Source organism: Pipistrellus kuhlii, unplaced genomic scaffold (genome assembly GCF_014108245.1).
Source record: "Pipistrellus kuhlii isolate mPipKuh1 unplaced genomic scaffold, mPipKuh1.p scaffold_m20_p_12, whole genome shotgun sequence".
Lineage (NCBI taxonomy): Eukaryota > Metazoa > Chordata > Mammalia > Chiroptera > Vespertilionidae > Pipistrellus > Pipistrellus kuhlii.
The window spans coordinates 9788614-9811828 of NW_023425427.1; the positions used below are offsets into that span (position 1 = coordinate 9788614).

The window sequence follows — 23215 nt, forward strand, 5'->3', positions numbered from 1 at the left end:
GAAAGAAAATGACTTTTCAAGGTCAGGTAGTTGGGCTGATGGGTCAACTGGGAAAGAAATAGATGAATTCTAATCCATTGTCTGAAACTCTGCCTATAAAAATCAAACCGTTCTATTTCTGATGTTTTCACCTCATTCAGTGGCATTGTTTTCTTTGGAGGAAGAGGACATTTATTATTCAGACTCTGGGCAGAGGAATGAAATGGCCTGGATCTAGAGATAAAGGGCAGTGTACAACTGGCCAGCCGCTGTCCCTGCCTCCTGACAAGTATTGGTTTAAATGAAAGCAGCGTAGGCCCATTGCTGCCTCTGCTCCAAAAAAATAACTATTTATTTTGAGCCATAGGTTTGACTATCTTTAATGCTGTTTTTGAAAAATGTTGTGCACTTTCATCTCTGTGCTTCTCCCCTCCTTCTCATCCAGCCTCTGCCTGAGGAGCCCTGTGACCATTTCAATAGCCTCCCTCCTGGTTCCCTTGACTTGGGGTTCTCCCTCCACCCTTTTCAGTTCAACCCTCACACCACAGGCTTTCTAAAGGTCAGGTCAGGGTCCATGTCAAAAAACCCCAGGGCTCACTCAACAAGCATGAGCCTGTGAGGGTGGCCTTACAGGCTCTCTGCCTATTGTTCTTTCTGCTCCAGCCAGTTTCACCAACATTTCCTCCCTTTCTCTAGAGCACACTGTTTCCTCCCTCGGAATGTGCCTTCACTCACTTTCTGCATGCTCTCCTCTCCTCCTCTTCTCCCCTCTCTTTCATTCTCCCCAGTAGCCTTCTTTCTGTATCTTTTCCCCCCTCCCCTGAAAACCTTGGCACTTGCAGTTCTCTCTTGAATGCTATAATAGATCTCTGCATGGCCGATTCCTCCTTCAGGGCCCAAGTGAAGGTCAAATGTCACCCTCCTCCATTTGTTATAAGATTTGATGTATGTGAGACCTCTTATTTATTTACTCAAACTTTCGATGAGTCTTATTATTGTGAACTTGGCACTCTGCTGGGTATGAAGGCTACCCAAATGTATAGGACCAAGCTGTTCTCATGGGCCTCAGCTGAGTAAGAGCAGGAAAAGTAATTTCAAAGACCTCAGGATATTTATGGTACAATGCTGGAAAGAGCTGTAATGGAAGTCTTGTGGGAGCACAGGGAAGGACATAACTATTAATAACCATGCCTGGGGGAATCAAGGAAGGTTTTAGAGAGTAACTGACTTTACCTGGATAATTACAGTGGAGAATCCTTATTTTAGAGTGAATGAAATTGAACTAAATTATACTGTTCTATTTCAGACCTAGGATTTATCTGTGTTTGGTAAATATTTAAACATGAGGGAGTCTCGATTTTCATACACAGTTTTAATGGGCATTAAATATAATCAGAGTAGATTTCCCTACTTTTTTATTTATAAGGATTTTAGCATTTCTTATGTAGCTGACTTTACAACAGAGATTGATGGGGCAAGTTAGTGGGGCTCTAGTTTTTCTTTCCTCCCCTCCCCCCCCCCCCCCCCCCAAGCATAAAGCTTTATTGTTTCATTTGATCCAATGCATGGAAGAGAGCTTCAGAGTGGTTAAAAAATGGCTAGTAGTAGTTTCGGGGAGAGGCTCAGGTAACAGCCAGACACCAGGGGATGTAGAGGCGCCTCTCAAAGGCCTCTGGTCTCTAAAGGCTCCTAGCCTTTTGCCTAGCTCAGTGGTTGAGCATCGACCTATAAATCAGGAGGTCAACAGTTCGATTCCCAGTCAGGGTACATACTTGGTTGTGGGCTCAATCCCCAGTGTGGGGTGTGCAGGAGGCAGCCAATCAATGATTCTCTCTCATCATTGCTGTATCTGTCTCTCTCTCCCTCTCCTTCCTCTCTGAAATCAATAAAAATATTTTTAAAAGAGAGAGATACTTGCCTAGCCCAGCCTGGGGGCAGGCCAGCCTGCGGATATTAGTCAGGTGGTCGCCCATTTTTTTTATGAATTTCACCTCCTCACCCAGGAAGTGGTTCTCTGGGAAGTCACAGACATGAGGTTCTGTGCAGATAGAACCCAGGGCCTGCAGCTCCAAAAGGGCCTGGTTCAGGCTCCTCTCCAAGGCCAGGGTGGCCTCCATGGCAACCTGAGTTTTGCCTACTCATCTGGGGAGGCTTCAGCACGTACTGGAAGAGAATGTGGCCACCGTGCTGGTTTTGCACCTTTAAGCAATGCCCAGTGCTTAAAAAAAAAAAAAAAAAAGAAATGCCCAGTGCCCTCGCACTTCTTCTCTGCCAACTCTGAGAAGCAGCAGCCCACGCCTTCGAGAGCCACCTCTCCTGGTTGAAATAGAAGCCCAGAGAGAGGCAGGTGCGCGAGGCCCGCAGGTGCGGGCTGGCCAGGCGGTTGACCGCAGCCTCCACCTCAGTGAATAACTGTGACGGGTTTGGGAGCTCACGGCTGTTGGGCAATAAGGAGCTAAGGTAGACAAAAACCCGGGGTGTTGGCTGGTCCCGGAGGTGGTTCTGAAGTGGTGACTGGATAAGACAGAGGAGAGTGGCCGGAGGCTGGAGGAAGGGGCGTCCCTGGGTCTGTTCCGTCCAAACACTGTTGAAGCTGGAGACAGACGTGGGACCGCCGAGGGCACTGCCAGGGCTCTGCTTTTTCTAGTTGAAAGGAGGCGAGTGGAAGCTCATAGTCATGCAGCTGACCTGTTTTTTTGGTTTTTTTTAATTTACTTATTTATTTTTTTTACTCCTGAAATAAACTTGATTAAGTAGATTCCTTATCCCTCAGAGAGGTGGACACATTCCTAATTGTTATTTGCATTTCTCCAGAAGGTAGGTGCTTCTTCCCTCCTCCCCCCCCCAATAATAAATTGAGATAAAATTGACAAATAATGTTGGGTAAGTTTAAGGTATATAGTGCGATGATTTGATACACATATGTATTGCAAAATGATTACCACAGTAAGGTCACTTAACATATCCATCACTCACATAATTACATTTTTTGTGTGAGTGGTGAGACATGTAAGGTCTCTCTTAGCAACTTTGAAGCATATAATGCAGTATTGTTAACTGTCATCACCATACTATAAAATAGATTCCCAGAATTTACTCATCTTATAACTAGAAGATTGTGCCCTTTGACTAACATTTCCCATTTCAACCATTCCCCAGCCCTTGGCAACCATCACTTTGCTCTCTGATTCTCTAAATATGGCTTTTTTTTTTTTAATTCCACATATAAGTATATCATGCAGTATTTGTCTTTCTCTGCGTGACTTATTTCACTTAGTACAAGGTCCATCCATGTTTTGCAAATGACAGAATTTTTTTTCTTTTTTCTTTTTTTTAAGGCTTACCCACCTATTTTTTATTTTATTTTATTTTTTTTGTTAGTCTTCATTGGAGGATATTTTTCCCATTGATTTTTAGAGAGAGTGGAAGGTAGGAATAGAGGAAGGTAGAGAGAAAGAAGCATTGATGTGCGAGAAACACATCAATTGGTTGCCTCCTGCATGTGTGAATCAAACCTGCAACTGAGCACCTTGACTGGGAATCAAACTGTCGACCCTTTGGTGCACAGGCTGTCACTCTAACCACTGAGCACACCAGGCATGTCAGGATTTTTTAAAAAATATATATTTTATTGATATTTTACAGAGAGGAAGAGAGAGGGAGAGTTAGAAACATCGATGAGAGAGAATCATCAATCAGCTGCCTCCTGCACACCCTCCACTGGGGATGTGCCCACAACCACGTTACATGCCCTTGACCGGAATAGAACCTGGGACCCTTCAGTCCGCAGGCTGACGCTCTATCCATTGAGCCAAACCGGTCTCAGCAGGATTTTATTTTTTATAGCTGAATAATATTTGTATCACATTTCCATTATCCATTCACCTGTTGATGGACACTCAGATTATTTCCATGTCTTGGCTATGATGAATAATGCTGCAGTGAACATGGGAGTGCAGATATGTCTTCAAAACAATGACTTAATTTCCTTTTTTAGAGGTAGAAGGAAAGAGAAAATGTCTGAACTCATGATTTCCATTCTTTAATTATCATAACCACATGGTTTTATTTTTCTCTTCTACTTTCCCTTCCTATTAATCATCAGAACTTGCAATTATGTATTTGTTTGGGGTTATTTGTTGACTATCCATGTCTCTGCTTTACTGAAAATGCCATAAAAAGGAAATTTATGAGGTCTACTGTTGTCTTTCCATATTGAGCACCTGGCATATAATTGGTACTCAAAATATATTTATTCAACAAATGAATGACTGAATAATCCTCATAATTTGAGTAAAAACTTTAAAAAATAATAGGAAGAACCCTAGCTGATTTGGCTCAGTGGATAGAGTGTTGGCCTGTAGACTGAAGGGTCTGAGGTTTGATTATGGTCAAGGACACATGCCTGGGTTGCCAGGAGGGGGAGAGCAGGAGGCAGCCAATCAATGAATCTCATTGATGTTTCAATCTCTCTTCCTCTCTCTTCCTCTCTGAAATCAATAAAAAAATAAAAATATAATGGGAAGATTCATGTAAATTAAAGGATAATGCAGTTGTAAAGACACCTCCTCAGGGTACAAATCAACCTGTTGTAGTTCATAGAAATATTTCAGTTGGGTGTGAATTCCAGGTTCCTAACTGTTCTGATAATTTCTTCTGAAGGGATAATTTAAATTGGACTCCTGAGGCAGGAGGTGCTCAAAAGTATAGATAATGGAAATATCTTTCATTTGCTCACTTAGCAAGTATTTTTTGCTTCTCATAAAAAGGGGAAAATGTTAGTAATTTCTCTGTAGAACAGAATATATTAAATTTGTTGAATATATTTAAGCAGAATATTCTTTAGGATAAATTTTAATAAGTGGGTAAAGTTGGTATAATTTGGGAATAGGTCATTGAACAAGTAGTTCAAATTTGGTGAACAGATCATTGAGCAAATGGGCTTCTTTTTACTCTTCTGGGTATCAAGTACCACCTGTCTTGGTTGGAGAGGCTTACAAATGTCTTTGTTACTGAAAAAGGGGACTGATTCACCCAAATGGTTAGGATGGCGCTCAGAAGTTGTTCGGCAGGTCTGCCCCTTTGGTTTCCTATCCTAGTGTTATGAACTGACTTGACACATAGTCTAATTATGCACAAATCTCAGGCTCATTGTGGTAGAAAATAATAGCTGAACAGTATTGGTACCTTTGAAGTCAGAGATCACCATGAACGAACTTACAGAGTTAGGTTCCTTGGTGTGGTAGGCAGATGCCTCCCAAGATTCCTGCCCCCTTGTGGACATATCCCATGTAATCTACCCCCACCCCCAATCTAAGTGGGATCAACGAATAGGTTGGAATATTACTCCTGTGATTAGGTTAGTAAGGTCAAGTCTTTGTCCTTTTAAAATCTCCCCAAGTAATTCTAATGTGCAGTCAAGGTTGAGAATCAAAGCAGTGGTTCTCAAAGTGTATTTCCAGGCCCAGGAGCATCTGGGAACCTGTTAACAATGCAAATTCTCAGGCTCCACCTCAGCCCTCCTGAATCAGAAACCCTGGCAATGGGGCCCAGTGATCTGCATTTTAAGGACCCTCCAAGGGATTCTGATGTCCTATGGAGTTTGAGATCCTGTGCTGTGGGCACCTGCTCTCTACCACACAAGCTTCTCTCTGATAGTAGGAGGGAGGAGGGAGAAGGGAGGAAAAGAAGAGGCCTTTCTTTGTGTGTGTGTGTGTGGGTGTGTGTGTGTGTGTGTGTGTGTGTGTGGTGTGTGTGTGGGGTGTGTGTGTGTGTGTGTGTGTGTGGAGAGTCTCTTCCCCACCGGCAGTGGCACTGCTTCTGAGTTTCAGCCTGCCTCTTCGAGGATCGAATGTGCATGTACACGCTGTCACACTTGTCAGGCATGTTTTTCAGCAAACAGTAGCATCAGACAATTTTTGTTTACACATTGTTTTAAATAAAACAGAGGAATTTACTAGCTTCATTTTCACTGCATTTCTTTTTTATTTATTTAATAGCACTGAAAGGGATATTAACATGATAAAGCAAATTTAAAAGATACCCATTGTTTTGTCCTGACCCAGGTGATTTGCCTGTTCAGAAGGATCAGCTTCTTTTTGTTGAATATTCATGCTTTCCAATGATTAAAGATAGGTGAGGGCAACTAGTCTCCTTTCTTAAAACCTCACTTCTGGGTGATGTGTTACAATGCAAGCAAGTCCTGAACCAAATTCGGCCACATTAACAACAAAATAACAAACAAACAGAAAAACAAGCAAAGCCCAACACAATAACAGAAAACAGACACAAAAACTGCGGATCTGTTTTGAAGTGCAGACCTTTTGCTCTTGGGGTTCTCTAACCCAGAAGGCTCACTTGGAGGCAAAAATGCCACAGGATCCTGATCATTGGCTAAACTTCTCTGGCATCCTGGCATTTTGGGTGCTGGGCTTTCCGAGGCATTGTAGGGTATTTATCAACTCTGGACTTTGGTGCTGAAATCTGCTACCATCCTCCCTCAACTGCTATCCCCATTTTCAAACCTCTGATAAATGTAGGGCTGATAGGATTAAATGAAATTCTTCACCTCAAGTATTAATCCAAAGGTGTTAGGTTGCTGGTTTTGATACCAGCTTTTTAAAAATATTCCGTTAATTCAAGTCAGAGTGGTTCCGGAATAGCTCACATTTCACCAGTGAATCATTATTGCTAATACCCTTTGTGCTAATTAACAAGATCAATCTGCAGCTTCAGGTAGTGGTTATTTAAGGCAAGCACTTGTCACGGTGCTTGTGCAGGCACTACGTAGAGTAGGGGCTCCTGATTAGGGTCTTTCAAATGCTAACCAGCCACCTCTGGAATGTGTATTCCTGATTAGGGCACTTCACATATTAATGAACCATTTGTAGGGAATATTTTAATTCACTATGTATGCTGAAGCAAGTTCATGTAAATTACAGATGAGGTACTGTACCTGGAAAAGAAACTCCTGGTGGGTGTGGAAATAGCACATGTCCGGTGGGTGATCAGCAGTGTGTGCAAGAAGGCCTTGGGCAGTGCATTGCCTCTGACCGGGGATGTTGTGACCAGCTGCCCTGGTTTGCCAGAACAGAGGGGTTTCCTGGGATGTGGGTCTTTCTAATCTGTATTAAGGTAATGATCCAGGAAAGGTTACTTCTAATACTTTTAATAGGTGTTACTTGTGAAAGTGCAAATTTGGATGCAATTTGAAAAGTTAGCAATAGAGAATGTGTTGAGTAAATGTTCTATATACATCAGATGGAATAGTAAAAAAAAAAAAATCAAAAAAAAATCACCTCACATACTCTATATTAGCTCAGGATGCCGTGACAGAACACCACGACTTGGGTGCTTAAACAATAGAAATTTATTTTGTGGCAGCTCTGGAGGCTAGAAGTCCCAGATGAAGATCTGGCAGGGTCGACTTCTGGTTAGGTTTTTCTTCCTGGGTTGCAGAGAGCCGCCTTCTTGCTGTGTCCTCAGGAGGCGGAGTGAGCAGCAAGCCAACTCTCTGGTATCTCTTCTTATAAGGGCACTAATCCCATTGGATTAGCACCCCACTTTATGACCTCTTTTAACCTTAATTACTTCCTTCCCCTACATACAGTCACACTCGGGGTTAGGGCCTCAACATATGAATGTTGTGGGGACAGAATTCAGTCTATAGCATTTTTTAGTCTAAGTGTCCTATATAATAAAACGCTAATATGCAAACTGTCCCCTTGGGAGTTTGACAGACTGGGAGTTCCACAACTTGCTATACTATGATGTGTGCTGACCACCAGGGGGTGGTGCAAAACTAAGGAAGGCTCCGGCCAGCAGCCAGGGGAAGGAAGGCCCGAATCAATCCTGATTGCCAGCTAGGCCTACAGACCCTACCTGTGCACAAATTTTGTATACTGGGCCTCTAGTGTTCAAATATTGCCTAGGACTTACTTACACTAAATAATTATTCATTATCTCAAATTTAAATATAACTTGTGCCGGGACTGGTTTGGCTCAATGGATAGAGCGTCGGCTTGGGGACTGAAGGGCCCCAGGTTCGATTCCAGTCAAGGGCATGTCCCTTAGTTGCGGGCATATCCCCAGTAGGGGGTGTGCAAGAGGCAGCTGATCAACGACTCTCTCTTATTGATGTTTCTAACTCTCTATCTCTCTCCCTTCCTCTCTGTACAAAAATCAATATATTTTTTAAGAATATATAAATATAACTTCTATTCTTGTTCTGTTTTCTATCTGGCAATTCTAATTATTAGAGATAAATAGAACATCATTGAAAAGAAATCAGCTGGTGATCCTCTTCTGGTCCAGTTCAATTCCTGGTCCAGGTACATACCCAGGTTGCAGGTTTGATCACTGGTTGGGGTGTATGTGGAAAGAAGTTGATTAATGTTTCTCCCTCATATCAGTGTTTCTCTCTCTCCCTTTCCCTTTCTCTCTCTAAAATCAATTAAAGCATATCATAAACAATCAAAAAAGAAATCCAATGACGAAGCTCTCTTAATCAGATCCATCTAAGCCAAGCCCATCCCTGAAAACCTCCTGCTTCTGGCATTGCCTTTATAGTGAGGAATGTGTGAAATAGCCCCTGTGTGGGTCTTTAGCTTGGCAAGTGGCACATGGTACATGCACAATAAATCAGGCAGGAGAGCCTGCCCTTTACTTGATTTGGGGGAAATTGCATAATTGCTTTAAACTTCAGCGTCCTCAAATGCAAAATGGGGCCAATAATAAAACCTGTTTCATTGTGAGAATTAAGGAAAATGAGAGAATTCCTAGCCAGTGGGAAGCATGGTTTCTGGGGTGGATGTGAGGGTGGATTTCAGAGGACGAGCAGGGAGGAACAGATGAACAGAGAGGGTCATCTAATGGCTGCCACAGTCTGACCTCATGATGTTTCTTGCCTGGAGAATGGTCTCCACTTCACTTCCCCACTCAACTCTGGCATGAGCACATTAATTGGTGGAACTTAACTTGGACGGAAGCCCTAGCTGCAAGTGAGCTTCGGATTATAATGTCTGTTTCCAGCCACTCTGAGTGGGAATGGGTATTGAGTGAGTTTGATGCTGCTCAGTCCAACAAAATGTTATGAAGGTGAAGGTTGCTGCATCGAGAGGGAGTTATCCAATTCCCAGTCTCTAGGATGCAGCATTTGCCTCGGTGCTGCTTGGGTACTCTGTGTTTGAGACCCAGCCTTGACTATTTCTTCCTCTGCCTTCTCTCCTTTTTCTCTCCCTAGGGACCAGTCTCAATCTGACCCCCATTCTAGGTTCTGAGATTTGGGTATGTGTTGTCAGACTTCTCAGGATTTCGAGTCTAAATTTCTAAGCATCGCCTCTTCTGGTGTTACCTACAGGTTGCACTTTTTCTTGTCCCCTAGTGCTCATCTGCTCTGGGCTCTCCGTCTCTGACATCCCGGTGAGCCTTGCTCAATTTGGCATGCCCATGGTTTTTCCCATCTTGCTATGGTTAAGGATTATGAAAGAGAAAAAGTCCTCATGGACCAAACCAAGGCCACAGAAATTTAAAGCCACAAAGTATGAGCTCTGGCCAGCATGCTCCTGGGGATGGGAGTGAGATGAGCATCTCAGCTCGGGAGGCCCACTATCAGCCTCCAGAGCTGAGATGCATATTAAACTGATCCTCAACTCTTTTTTAATTATCTAAAGTTTTACATACCGTATGTCTCCTTTTCCCTGGCTGACCGCCCCCCCCCCCCCCCCCCCCCACCTCCCCAGCCATCCCTATCCTGGGCAAGCCCCACTGCCCCAGTGTGTGTGTCCATTGGTTATGCTAATATGCATGCATACAAGTCCTTTGGTTGCTCTCTAACCCCCCACCCCCCTGCCATTTGTCTCTGGATTATTCTTGTTCATCAAATTATGTTGATCTGCTCCTGAACTCTTAAGGACCAGCAGCCACAGCATTTGTTAAAATCACAATGCATCCCTTCTGCCAAAGATAGAGTTGTAATTTCCTCCTCTTCTCAAAATAAGTATTTCACATGGTTCTGAAAAATTTTAACTATTAGTTATGCCATCACTTCTCATTAGCCACTGGCAAACACAAGAGATAATAAAGCTTTCTGAGGGAAGACATGAATAAGCACCAGATTCTAAATCTCCTGGGGCAGTGACCCTGATGAGTCACTGAGTAGTCACCATAATGTCATCTTGCAGTTTGTTGTATACATGCCACAGAGAACATAGTAAGTGGGTCTGGGTGTAAGAGAGTCTTAATGATTAATTTTCCACATGCTTCTGAAAATATCATTTTTTGACAAACAATACACCTGGACTCTTTTTCTTATTAGCAAAACCATCAAGAAAACCCACTCTTCTTTCCATCTCACTAATGACTCCCTCTAACTTTATGGATATCCAGGGATTGGTCTTTTTTTAAAATTATATCTAAATTCCCAGGGAAGTTAGAACACAGTTATTTGCTCTCCTTATGTATTTGATTTCAATTATTAGCAATTGCTTTTTAATCATTTTATTCCATTGTGTCATCATGGGGGAGATAATTGTTATTCCTTTTATTTACAGAGTAAGTGCTGCTGCAGGGTTAAATAGCATGCCCCAGACCTCTGCAAGGGGGAGTCTAAATTGGAACTCAGCCTTTAGGTTCTCAGCATGTCTTTAATAGAAAGGCAGGAGTCAGAAAACCACGACTCTGACTGGCAAAAACTGATCAAGAGAATGGACCCCTACCTCTGAGCAACACCATTGCCTCTCTAAGACTTAGTTTCCTGATCTGTAAAATGGGCTTGTCATGGGACATTGATGTGAGGATCCAATAAAAGAATGGGTATAGAAAGGTTTGGAGGTTGCAGAAAGGAGAGGCCCCTTCTCCCTGTCCCATTGTCCTGTAGAATGGGTGTCTGGCTGCTCTCTGAGCAGGTTCAGTAGAGGGGTTTGGTCTTACTCTTTTTCCAGATGGGTCACTGCCTGTGGGTATCTGCTGCTGGGCACACAGTTGGCCACAATGAGGATGCTGCTGCTCTTCTCCACCTGGCTCAGATGCTACAGCACTCAGCTTTTTTTTAAAACAAAGGCATATGGTGCCCAGGGAACATTCAAGCAGGTGTTTACTGCAGGAGCCTCTGGTTACCACTTCAAAATCTTACAGGCCATGGAGTAGAGGTAGATGGGTTTGGGAAGCAGGTCTCAGCCTAGGTACATCCCCTCTCAGCACCTATCACAGAAGGCCTGAGGCCTCACTGCTTGGAAGGCAGTGGGTAAGGATAGAGGGTTTGCTGGCATGGAGGCTGTCCCCAGATCACTGCTCCCTCCCTCTGCTTCCAGCAGCTCCCTCCTCTGACTCCCTCCTATTGTGATGTTCCCCTCGTTTCCCTCTTCATGCCACTGCTTCCCAAATAAACCACTGGTCCCTCCTCAGCCTCTACTGATGTCCGGCAGGTTTTGCATGGTCCTGGATAATTTTAGTAACTAGTTTATACCATCACCCCTAATTGGCCACTGCAACACAGTTGGGGTAATGAATGTCAGTGGCCAGGTTCCCCCAGAGCATATATGGCACCTTTGTTCAAATCAGAAAAAGGAGCCCTCTTCTGAGCAAGCGCCCTACTTGGGACTGGGAAGTCCCTTTCTCTCAGAGGTGCAGTGCTGACAGGACATGTGGTTTGGCCTGCAGAGAGCAGGCTGTATCTTAGTATCTTCTCCAATTACCCCTTAGCCAGGGCTTTGTGCAGTGTGTGAGCTGGACAACCACACACGAGGGCCTGTCTGTGGCTTTATGCTCATGTGCAGCTGGGGCTGGGGAGGAGGGTGTCTTTGTCAGCTCCGAGGCCTCTCCTTGCCCCTTGTATCACACAAGAGGGGATGAGCTCAGATTATATTAATGAAGGAGTAGTGGGTGAATTGTGACTCCCCTTCCCCAAAAACATAATGTCCAGTTCCTAATTCCTCGAACTAGTGAATGTGACCTCATTTGGAAAAAGGGTCTTCAAAATGCAATTATTAACATAAGGAACTGGAGATGGGATCATCCCGGATTACCTGGGTGAGCCCTAAGTGCAACCACAGCTGTCCTTATATGAAAAAGCATGGGAAGATTACCAAGAAGAAGAAGACATGTGGAGAAACATAAGGAAGAAGGCCATGTGAGGATAGAGGCAGAGATCGGGGTCATGTCAGTCAAGGAGCACCCAATGACACCCACAGTGCAGTTCTGCCGATAGCTTCATTTCCAACTTCTCGTCTCCAGAACTGGGAGAAAACAAATTCTATTGTGTTAAGCCACCTAGACTGGTCGGTCACTTGTTACAACAGCCTGAGGGACTAACACAGGGGCTGGCCAGGGATTCCCTCTCCCAGTTACAGCTGAGGAGCGCCTTCTAAAACCAAGCATATTTTATCCTGCAGGTGGTCCTTAGCTTTATAAGAAAAATTATTTCCCCTCTTAACACAATTATTTTGAAAACTGACACAGACTAAGCATAACTTCTTGCCCCTCTCAATTTTATATAAGAGGCAGTATTTCTCCTATCAACAGACTCTCCTATGAACTCACACCACAGCTTTGTTTTGCTAGGAATGTTTTTCAGTCCCAGTTTATATCCAGACTACCCCCCTTTAACTTGCCCTTGGCAGTAAGAGAAAGGAGATGGAAACTCAACCTCCCTTTGACAGTTTTAAGCACCCCTCCAGGCATTATTAATCTCTGTACCATCCAACTCAGGAAATGGCATGTGGCAGATGGTCAGGAAATGTTTGTTAACCAGAATGACCAACCATTCCACTTTTCCCGGGACAGCAAGATTTTTTGAGACATCAGGCTTTCGGTGTTAAAACTGGAACTGTCCTGGGCAACCCAGAAGGGACAGTTGGTCACCCTCGTCAACTGAACGAATAAACCACCCTGACCCCATTGTTCTTGGAGCAAGTCGCCCAATATAAAGTCATTTAGTCTTAGTCTCTACTCCATCTCATTCAAGGGTTTTCAAGCCTTCCTGGGTCCTTTTCCCCAGAAATCCTTCTCCTCAGTCTAGAACCCCTACCTGGGCATCAGCTCCAACCGGGTCCTGGCAATGTCTGCTTAAGGCTCCCGTGTGTAGTTCCAGCACCCCTGTCTTGACTATTTTGTTCTCTGAATTGTTTCCTAGCTGGTTTTTCTCCTCATGCTCCTGAAATATTGACCCACTCCAGCATTCTGTCCTTGGTCCGTTCCCAAATAGGTCACGGATGACCTCAAGAAATGGAATTAAAACAAAAAGACATACCACCTTGAATGCTATTACCGAGTCCGTTTTGCATCCAACATTCCATCTGTCAACAAACTCTGCTGATTCCCTCTTCTGAATAAATATTAAATCAGTTCCCTTCTCTCCATCCCCATGGTGGCTGCCATATGCCAGAACCTTATCATTCCTTGTCTGTCACTTAGATTTCCCATTTCCAATCTTAACCTTTCCAGTGTATCCTTTTATAGCTTCACAGTAATTGCTCTAACATGCAAATATTGCTACATCTCTTCCTTGCTGAAAATCTGACAAAGGCTCCCTGAGCTCTCCAGGATTAAGTTACAACTTTCTTAAACTGGCACATGACCTGCTCTTGTCCAACAGTTTGGCTTCATCTGTCCCCTTTAGCCCCTCTCAGACCTCACACTCCTGTCTCCACCTATGACCAGAACCTTGGACCTATGAACTTGTGACTCCAAACGGGTCCTGTATTTGTTAGACTGATCACCAGAGGATTGTTGCTCCTGGCCTGACTACAAGGTCACCTGCATCCTGGTGCTAAACTGTGTCACCTCCACCCTGAGCGAAGCTCCCGAGCAGGGCTCTGCTGGACACCCACAGACCATGGTTCTGGATGTTGCCGGGCTCGCAGCGCAGGCCACAGGCCTGTTTGTGCCTCTGCTTGCTAATGAGTGAGAGTCTGTGTGCAGAGTTCTGACACTTGCTTTCATTATAACACACGGAGACCGTGGCTCAAGACCTCGTGCATGTACAGAGTGAATGGCAAAACTGATTGGGGTCTGCCGGAACCTGCCGGCAACGAACAGTACCTGATTGAGGGGGTGAGGATGAGAAAAAAGAAAGACAAGAAAAGATGGGGTCGGAAGGACTGAGACTGAAGTCTGCAGTCCCGAGTTTATTTCTTAGCTCGTTTTTATATAGCAAAAGCAGAGAGGTACAAGATACAGGTCAGCAGATAAACATCTGCTGGCCTTTAGGCTAAGTATTTACCCAACAGCACATCTTTGTTTCTGTATATAAGCAGAGAATTGTTTCCTAATCTATACGCAAGCAGCAGGTTAAACAGTATATGTTATTCTTTACAAAGGTCAGTAGTATTTTTACATTAACAAGATGCAAAACAAGCTGAACAGCACGTTCTCAGGAGAGCTATGACTTTTGTCCTACCAGAGCTGTGTCCACCAAGAGACCCCTGCTTTCAGGGCAGCTCCGAGGAAAAAGTCCCCTGTTTTCAGGGCAGCTCCCAACAGGGGTCAGTTCTAACCAAGCAGGTCATAGAAAGAACTCCAGTTTTGGAACAAGACAAATTTGGACTAAAACCCAAGCTCCTCAACCCAAGCTCCTTCGTTAACGGCCTGAATCCCTTATGATGTTGCTTTAGAGAGCCCATCACTGGGTTATCGCTGTAATTAGAGGTCACTGCATGTGAAAGGCTCCGGGTGTTACAGACGCACCCTGTTAACTAGTAACTTGCCTGCAATCAGACGGCTAAGGGTTGAGGTGCTGTCCGGGGTCTCAGTCTGAGGACAAAACTCTTTCCCCTGAAACAGAGACCGTGGCCTCTAATGAGGGACGTAAGCATTAATTAGGCTTCTGGAATGTAACACCTTATGCACTTTCAGGTATATCTTCTCCATTTATCCTCACAAAAGGTTTTTATTTTTAGAATTCTTATCATTAAAAAACATTGGGAATGATGCTCAAAGAAGGAGAACAGCTCCCCACAGCTCTGAGAGCAATGCTTCTCAACCTTGGCACAGGTGAGATATCTGAGAGCTTCGAAACATTCCCACTCCCAGGCCGCCTCCCAGGCCAGTGAAACCAGTGTCTAATACAGGGCCCAGGCACCAGAACTTTAAGAAACTTCTTTGGTGGCTCCCAGCGCAGCCAGGTTTGAAGATCTGTGCTCTAGCGTTTACAGGTCACTGTCCCCCAAGTGAAGTGATTTGAACTTTTACTCTCCCCGGAGGACAGCAGAGCAGATGCCATTGCCCCCATTCTGAAGGCTCCAGAGGAAACTAGACGGGCTTTGAGTGGGATTGAAAGTTCCTGGTTCAGCTCCAGTGCTCTGTCCCTGGAGTGGGGGGAGGTGTGCCATGTCTCTGACCTACAGGCTCCCTTTCCCCTGCGCCCGAGCCAGCTGCCTTGGGCCCATAGAGCTGTGTACCTCTGACTAACCAGGGGGAGATTCCGAGGGTCCCACCTGGTGCCCACCGCCTGGTCTCCCCTCTCCTCCACTGCGGTTCCTGGGTTCCCTGCAGCACAGAGCAGAGGTGGAATGGTTTTCCACCGGGCCCTTCAGGTCTGTTTCATTCCTGCTTCAGTTTTTCCATCTGCCTGTAATAGGGCGTGTGGTAAGGGCTTGTCTCTGCCAAAGGCCTTAGTGGCTTTGGAATGGAGAGAGCAGCAGGAGCCCAGAGGTCATTCTAAGGGGAGAGCTGGGCTTTTCCATGCATCACTCCCTGGACCCACCCCCGGATTCTCATTACCCTCCAGCCCCCAATTCCCAGGGGGCCACCAGCAGTGAAGACAGTTCTGGAAAGCAGAAGACTCTGATGGCCCCACAAATCAGCCTCCATATCCCCACCCCCAAACCGTCCCAAGACAATGCTATCAAGTCATCACGAGCAAAGGAACCAGAACACCCTAATGTAGTGAAAGAAAACAGAGGCCTCTCTTTCTCGCTGCTGTTGCAATTTCAATAGAGAGCCCTTCTCAAGCAGGAAGAAACAGTTCTGGTGTGTCCCTGACAAAAGCTGACCTCTTCCTTTGGTGGTGTTTGGTAGGCCCAGAATCAAGCTGGGGTTATTTCCCCACCATCGCCATAGTCATAGCAACAGCTTTGATTAATGCAGTGGCCCATTAGAGGGATAATGTCAGCCCTAATCAGAAACGCCTCAAGTATCTCTCTTTGCATTTTGGTAAATGGCGTAATCACATTATGGCTCGATGTGTCTGGGAGCTGATTGCTGTCGTGAAAAGTCTGCCTGATTTTCCAGGTTAAGGGGTTTCAGGGGGCCCGAGATGCAGCTAATCACCATGCATTGTTGGGAGGGTTTGGAGAGAAGGCGGAGGGCACGGAGGCTGCCTGGTATTGCTGCCCTGCCCTTCTGTCTGGGCTGACAGTAGCACTCTGGGCTGGTGGTCTGTTTGCAGGGCTGTTTTCCTGAAGGAGATGGGCTGGGAGTCAGAGAGAAGTTAAGCATAAAGAAAGCAGAGGCATGGCTGGGATGGGCAGGCAGGCCGCTGAGCTGGGTTTGCTGTTTCTGCCCCTTGTCCATCAAAAGTGTGATGGATAGACAGCCTCAGGTCATGCCACTGGGCTGGAAAACATGCAGGAGAGCCCCACTCGGCCTGGAGATAGGAAACAGCGGTGGAGGTGACATGCACTGCAGAAGCACATAATGAGTGTGGACTTGACTTTCATAATAGCTCTTGGCTGCTGCAGGCCCTGCTTTGCCGAAGAATCCGTGGAAGCTTCCCAATCAAGGTAGATTGCTGTGCACCTTGGGGAGGGGAGCTTCCCTCCCGCTCCCTGCTTTTACTAGTAGGGAAACCAAGGCAAAGAGCAGTGGCATCTCTCACCCCCTTGTTTATATAGAGAATCGATGCTAGGCTCCACCTCCCAGGGGACCCTGCTTCTGTCTCTGCAAGTCCATGGGCGACAGTAACAGTAAATTGTTCCCACCAGTGTTGAAGGATTAAGAGGAGGACCTGAGGAAATATGCACTGAGCCCCCTGAGGCTATTTCTAGATGCTCCAAGTAGGTGTTTAAGGAGGACTCATGCAGTTAACTATTTATGACTTTTCGGATGCAGTACAGAAATAGAAGGTGGCACTAGCTTCTTCAGCGCTCGGGAAATAAAATCCTCGCCAAGGCCTGAAACCACTCTGGGGCCATTAAATTTACTGTCTCTTGGACGACATGTAATATCTAGCATAATGTTTTCATCCTTGGCCATGACACTAGTTTTTATTCCCAGTATTGAAAATTATCTCAGAAGCAGCTAAGGAAACTGAGTCAGTGAGTGAGAGCTAGCCCAGAGTCGCAGGGCTAGTCTGTGGCCAAGCTCTGGTAGAAGCAGTTCTCTTGCCGCTTGGACCAAAGTTCACTTCAGAGGGTCCAGCTCAGTGTCCCAGGGCAGGTGTGGGTGTGGGGAATTCCTCAGGGGGACCCAGTCCAATGGACAGACAAGACACTGTGACACCATGAGTCAAACAGTCTATCTTTCATCTTGCTTTGCTCCAAGCCAACTTCCCACCTGGAGGAGTCAGTGTTCTTCCCAAGGAGATGTTGTATTAGACATGTTCAAGGACAGAGGCTCGCTGCCTGCCCTCAAACTTCACAGACTGGTGTTGCATTAGAAGTGGGAGAGAATGAATTTCCCAGGCTAGGGTGTGCCTCAGCTCTGGAAGGAACTAGCAGCGTCTCCCCAGCTCTATAAAGCATTATCGTTTCTTTCTAGTAGCCAGGTCCTTGATCATCTCTTCCTTTAAACTCAGCTGACCAAAGAATTGGAAATTAAAGCAAATCAAGGATGTGGGGCCTTCACCCCACACAGCCAATAGCTTTAAGCTAAACCCACAAGAGACCAACATTTGTCTGAACAAAAAACCACAGAGGAATGAATTAACATTACGGTGAGAGTTTCCATCTGGCCCCTGCTGGCACCCTCACCACAGAAGCCGCCTGAGCTGGCACCCCCTCCCTTGTTGGCTCAGCCTGATGCCAGTCCCTGAACCAATCCAGACAGAGGCAAGATGTGTATTAATATTCTCCTTCCCTTAGCCCAGTCGACAGCTTCCCAGATCTGGGACTCAGGGGTCCAACCTCGGTTACTGCCTCCTTCTGCCCTTCCTTGTGTTTCCGCTGACAACCACATCCAGCTTTTAGCATTCCAAAGGTGAGCTCTTCACAGCCAAGTAAGCGTAATGGACCATATGGATCATCTTCTCTTTTTCATCCTCTCCCGAGAACAAGTTAGAGAGAGAGAGAAAGAGAGAGAGCGCGCAACATCAATGTGAGATGTGCCCTGACCAGGGATTAAACCTGTAACCCAGGCATGTGTTCTGACAGGGAATTGAACCAGCAACCTTAAGGTGCACAGGATAATGCTCCAGCCAACTGAGCCACTCCGGCTGGGCTGGATCTTCTTAATACCCACTTTCACATGACTCCAGTTTTGGCAGGATTGCCTTTTAGCAATTCCTGTTGGCTATTCTGGCTCCCACCATGTCTGGAATCTGGCCCCCTCAGACACTGCTGACTTTCCAGAACCAGGGGCTGTAGCTGGTCCGTCGACAGCTGCCTCCTCCAGCCCTAGCTCCCTGACCACATGCGTATTGTAGCATCCTCCTCACCACCTGGCACAGCACTTGCATGTTAGCTTGTTGGTCTTTCTCCACCAGACTGTGAGTTCCATGAGAGCAGAAATCTCATTTGTTTTTTCCTCATGGTATTCCCAGCACCTAGCACAACATAGCAATGTTTAATGCATATTTAATGAATGAAAGCATTAATAAAAAAGTGGCATGCCCTTCCTGTAGAGGGAATTGATAACTCGCTTGATTTTGCTAATGCACATCCATTTCTGTTTATTTAAACTGAAAGAGCAAGTTCAGGATTCAACCCTGGCAAGGTTTTGTCACATCTGAAAAGACAGTCTCTTTACAAAAAGACCTGTGCTCATTACAAAAGAGTTATCATCATGAAATTGGCACTTTGCTTGGTTTATAATTGTTTTCAATTGCTAACAATTCTACCAGTTAATCAAGTCGTTAGTGGCTTTCAAATAAAAAAAAGAGTTATATTTTAGAGTTGGGTTGGAGGGGCAATGACACTTGATTGGAGATGACAAGATAGCTCTGGTCTCTTAGTGCCTATAAATTTTTGAGTGAGTCACAAAGTATCTCGAAGCCTTAGTTTTCTCATCTGGAAATTGGGGTATTTGACTAAGTTACTTTCCAGGTTTAGTGCCTCTATTGACATAATTCTGTTTCACTGATGCAAGTCCAAAGCATGCCCTTTCTGTCTTGTATTTTGGCTAAATCAGAACTTTAGGGTGAAAGCCTTTTGCACATCTTTCAACATCTTGCCACCAGGTGGCAGGCGCGTGCCACAGTCCTTTTGTCCCAAGCACAAAGCGTGAGCATTTTAACAGAGATTGAATTAAGATAGTAGCTTTCTAAACTGGAGGCCAGAGTCTTTGAGTTTTTGAAATAGCAAACACTTAGTCTTGGGCAAAACAACAGTTTCAGGGTTAGCAGGGACCATATCTAGGAATGAATGTTCAGGCACCCCGATTTATGTAGTTCAGAATTTTGAGGGCCCCAGAGCTCAGCTCCTGGTGGTCTTTCCCTCTCTCTTTATCTGGGGATAAATCAGTACTGCAGGTGCTGCTCGGACGCCCATCTCCCCAGCAGCACCTGCAGTACTCAGTGTCCCATGAAGAGAATCATGTGCTGAGCCAGAGTTGATGGATTTTACCCTGTTCTTTTTGTTCTTTCCTCTCTCCTTCCAGGAAGGAGATAAGGGCTGCATTCAGGCAAAGTTGGGACAACTTCCTAAATTATGTTTTAAACTATTTGCCTAATTACAATATAATTTTCCTTAAACACACACTCAGAAATAGACATTCCATCTCCCCTGGTACCCATCCGTGATTAATTTTATGTATCAAGCAGACTGGGCCATGGAGCACCTAGAAATTTTTGGTCAAACATTACTCCGGGTGTTTCTGTGAAATTGTTTTTGGGTGAGATTAACATTTAAATCTGAGTAGAGCAAATTGCCCTCCCTAATGTGGTGGGCCTCGTCCAATCCGTTGAAGCCTTGAATAGAACAAAAAGGCTTATCCTCTCCTGAATAAGAGAGAATGCTTTTTGCCTAACTGCCTTTAACTGGGACGTTGGCTTTCTTCCTGCCTTTGGACTTGAACTGAAATGTTGGCTCTTCCTGGGTCTCTAGCCTGCCAGACTTTAGACTGGATGTGCACCAGACTCTCCTGCGCCTGCTGCTTGGAAACTCATCCCGCAGACCTTGGGACTTGTCAGCCTTCATCCTCATGTCAGCCAAGTCCTTATACTAAATCTCTTTAGATACAGGGCATCCCAAAAAATGTAGTATATATACTTTCACAGCTGATAGCTCAATTTTGAAAATGAAGTGTATGTTAATAAACACTGCCATTATAATTACTCAAAATGTATATATACTTTTTGGGGGGCACCTTATATAAATATAAACACATAAATACAATGAGTGGCCAGATTATTATGATCTCTGAATGCATAATAATCTGGCTACTCAGTGTGTATGTGTGTGTGTGTGTGTGTGTGTGTGTGTGTGTGTATGTATATGTATATATGTGTGTATATATATATATATATATATATATATGTATATGTGTATGTATATGTATATTAGAGGCCCGGTACATGAATTCATGAATGGGTGGGGTCGGGCCAGCCTGGCCGGGGGAGGTAACATGGGCGGTTGGCCGGCCTGCCTGCTGGTCAAACTCCTGGTTGAGGGGACAATTTGAATATTAGTCTTTTATTATATAGGATATACACTAGATATACACTGAGTGGCCAGATTATTATGCATTCAGAGATTATAATAATCTGGCCACTTAGTGTATGCATGTGTGTATCTATATATCTCCTGTTGGTTCTGTTCTGACAAATGCACCTCCTAACTGGATATTCATCACTTGGTTGTGGACATACATACACTGAGCAGCTACTTTGTGTCAGGCCCTGTACTAGGCTTCGGGAATAGGGAAGTGAACAAATTGGATGTTGCCTATCTCAGGGAGCTTCCAATCTATTGAGGGGGATAAACAAATCAAATACAAAGTATAAAAACAAAGCTACAACAAGTGCCATTGAGGCTGGAGTGGCTGTTGGAGTCTAGGAGGAGTAGGGAGGAGATACTGGAGTTGCACTATAGCCAGGAGCCACACATTTACATTTAAATTAATTGAAAATTAAATACAAATGTTAAACTTCAGTCCAGTGGCTAGCTGTATTTCACCTGCACAGTTTCCACATGTGGTTAGTGTCTCTCCCCCCCCCCCCCCCCCCAGTTCCCTCTACAATGGGGGAACTCTTGATAATTCTTTTGACTTTATTGACAGCTGGATTTGGCCTGTGTGAATTTTAGGTCAGCATCCTGAGGTGGGAATATAATTGGCTTAACATGTCTTCTTTGAGCAAGGCCACACCAAGGCATGGGCTCCTAGTCTGTAGGAGAGACCCCATTGGAGGTTGGGGTCCACCCTTATGTGTGCCACTTGGTACAGAGCCTGACTATGCCTGTTCAACAGGGACCTGCGGTAGAAGGTGTGAGTGAGCCAGGTATCCTGGTACACAACTTGTCCAACATCTATTACTTTGACTTTGTTCCTAATTTTTCCTCACCCCCAATCCCATCATCAGTAGCACTGGAATTGATTCAGCCTTCTTTATTTTCTTATCTGTAATTAACTCTTTACTTCATCACCTAGTACAGTGCCTAGCACATAGCACATATTCAACAAATATTTGTTTCAATGTCCACCAGCCAAAGACTTCCAGGAACATACCTACAGTTAAACAAATGTAGGTTTATTTAGCTTGCTCCAATGAGAGATAATCATGGTGTCTTGTTAAGAGAGTGTCGGAGGGGGTTATTAAAGGATTTGGGCTTTGACGGGGTGATTGTAAGGAAGGGCTAGAGAAACAGGAACTAGTTTTGTATTAGATACATTTAGGGAGTAGGAGTAATTCAGCAGCTTGCTATCTCAGAAATCCTGTTCAGGAATTAGAACAAAATGAGGCTGAGGATGTCTTTGGCATGAAAGCAACAATCACTCAGAAATTTTTTTATTTTTTTATTTTTATTTTTTTTTTTTTTGGTGGAAGGTATAGTATGTCTTTCCCCTTGTCTGGATATAAACTATCACAATCTAACTGATGACAGGATTTATTTCCAATTTTTCAGTTAAATTTGAAAAAAAAAATCGCTGAATAAATATTTAATGTTACTCAAATGTAGAAGCAATTGCAATGGTTTTTAAACCTGCCAAAGTGACCTTTTATCTGTCTTTTGGGCAATTGCTTTTTACTGACTTTGAACAAATTTGGCCCTTAGTTTAATTATATTACATAGATTCATCTGAGGCTCGATCTACCATTCTGGAAATAGTGATATCTGTTTTTAGAATTGGTATTTTAATTTTGATTGCTCATTCAAGGATACTCTGGGGTTGGTCAGTATTCCTCTTCAAATGTGGACCTGATTTCATCTACATGGAACTAAGAACAATGAGTCAATTACTTCCTGAGCTTGCATCACCACTTTCCTGTGACTCATCTTTTCCTCCAGGAGTCCCTTACCCCATTGTTCACATGAACTGTTGTTAAGCAAGTGTACCCCTCGCCTGGCATGCATGCAATTGATTTTTAGAATCTGAATAAAAATCTCATTTATCCTTCCAACATCTTGCTCATTTTTACCCAACATTTTAGAAGGTTGGAAACAAATACCTATCATATTTGCCATCGCTCTGACTTTTTGTCATTTGCAACTTGGTTAGTGTCTCTTCTCTGCACTTCACTCATAACAATGACCAAAAATTGAACAGTATACCTGGAAGGACAGAATTTTTCCAGCCTCAGCTAGTTACCAGCAACACTCTTTTGATATGGTTGTTGGTCTCTTTTCAGAATGCTTAACCAGCCCACATTTCACCCTGTATGTGCATGAGTAGAAGGAGAGCTTTTTTTTTTTTTTTTAAATGTACTTTATTGATTTTTGTACAGAGAGGAAGGGAGAGAGATAAGAGAGTTAGAAACATTGATGAGAGAGAGTCATCAATCAGCTGCCTCTTGCACACCCCCTACTGGGGATATGCCCGCAACCAAGGTACATGCCCTTGACCGGAATCGAACCCGGGACCCTTGAGTCCCCAAGCGGACGCTCTATCCATTGAGCCAAACCGGTTTCAGCTAGAAGGAGAGCTT

General features: G+C 44.5%; 1 protein-coding gene across 1 annotated transcript in view; it reads left to right on the forward strand.

The window, feature by feature from the left end:
• LOC118716214 (U3 small nucleolar RNA-associated protein 14 homolog A-like) overlaps window positions 1–23215 on the forward strand; it is a 72091-nt gene that overhangs the window by 45556 nt on the left and 3320 nt on the right. The gene's annotated exons all lie outside the window — the stretch shown is intronic.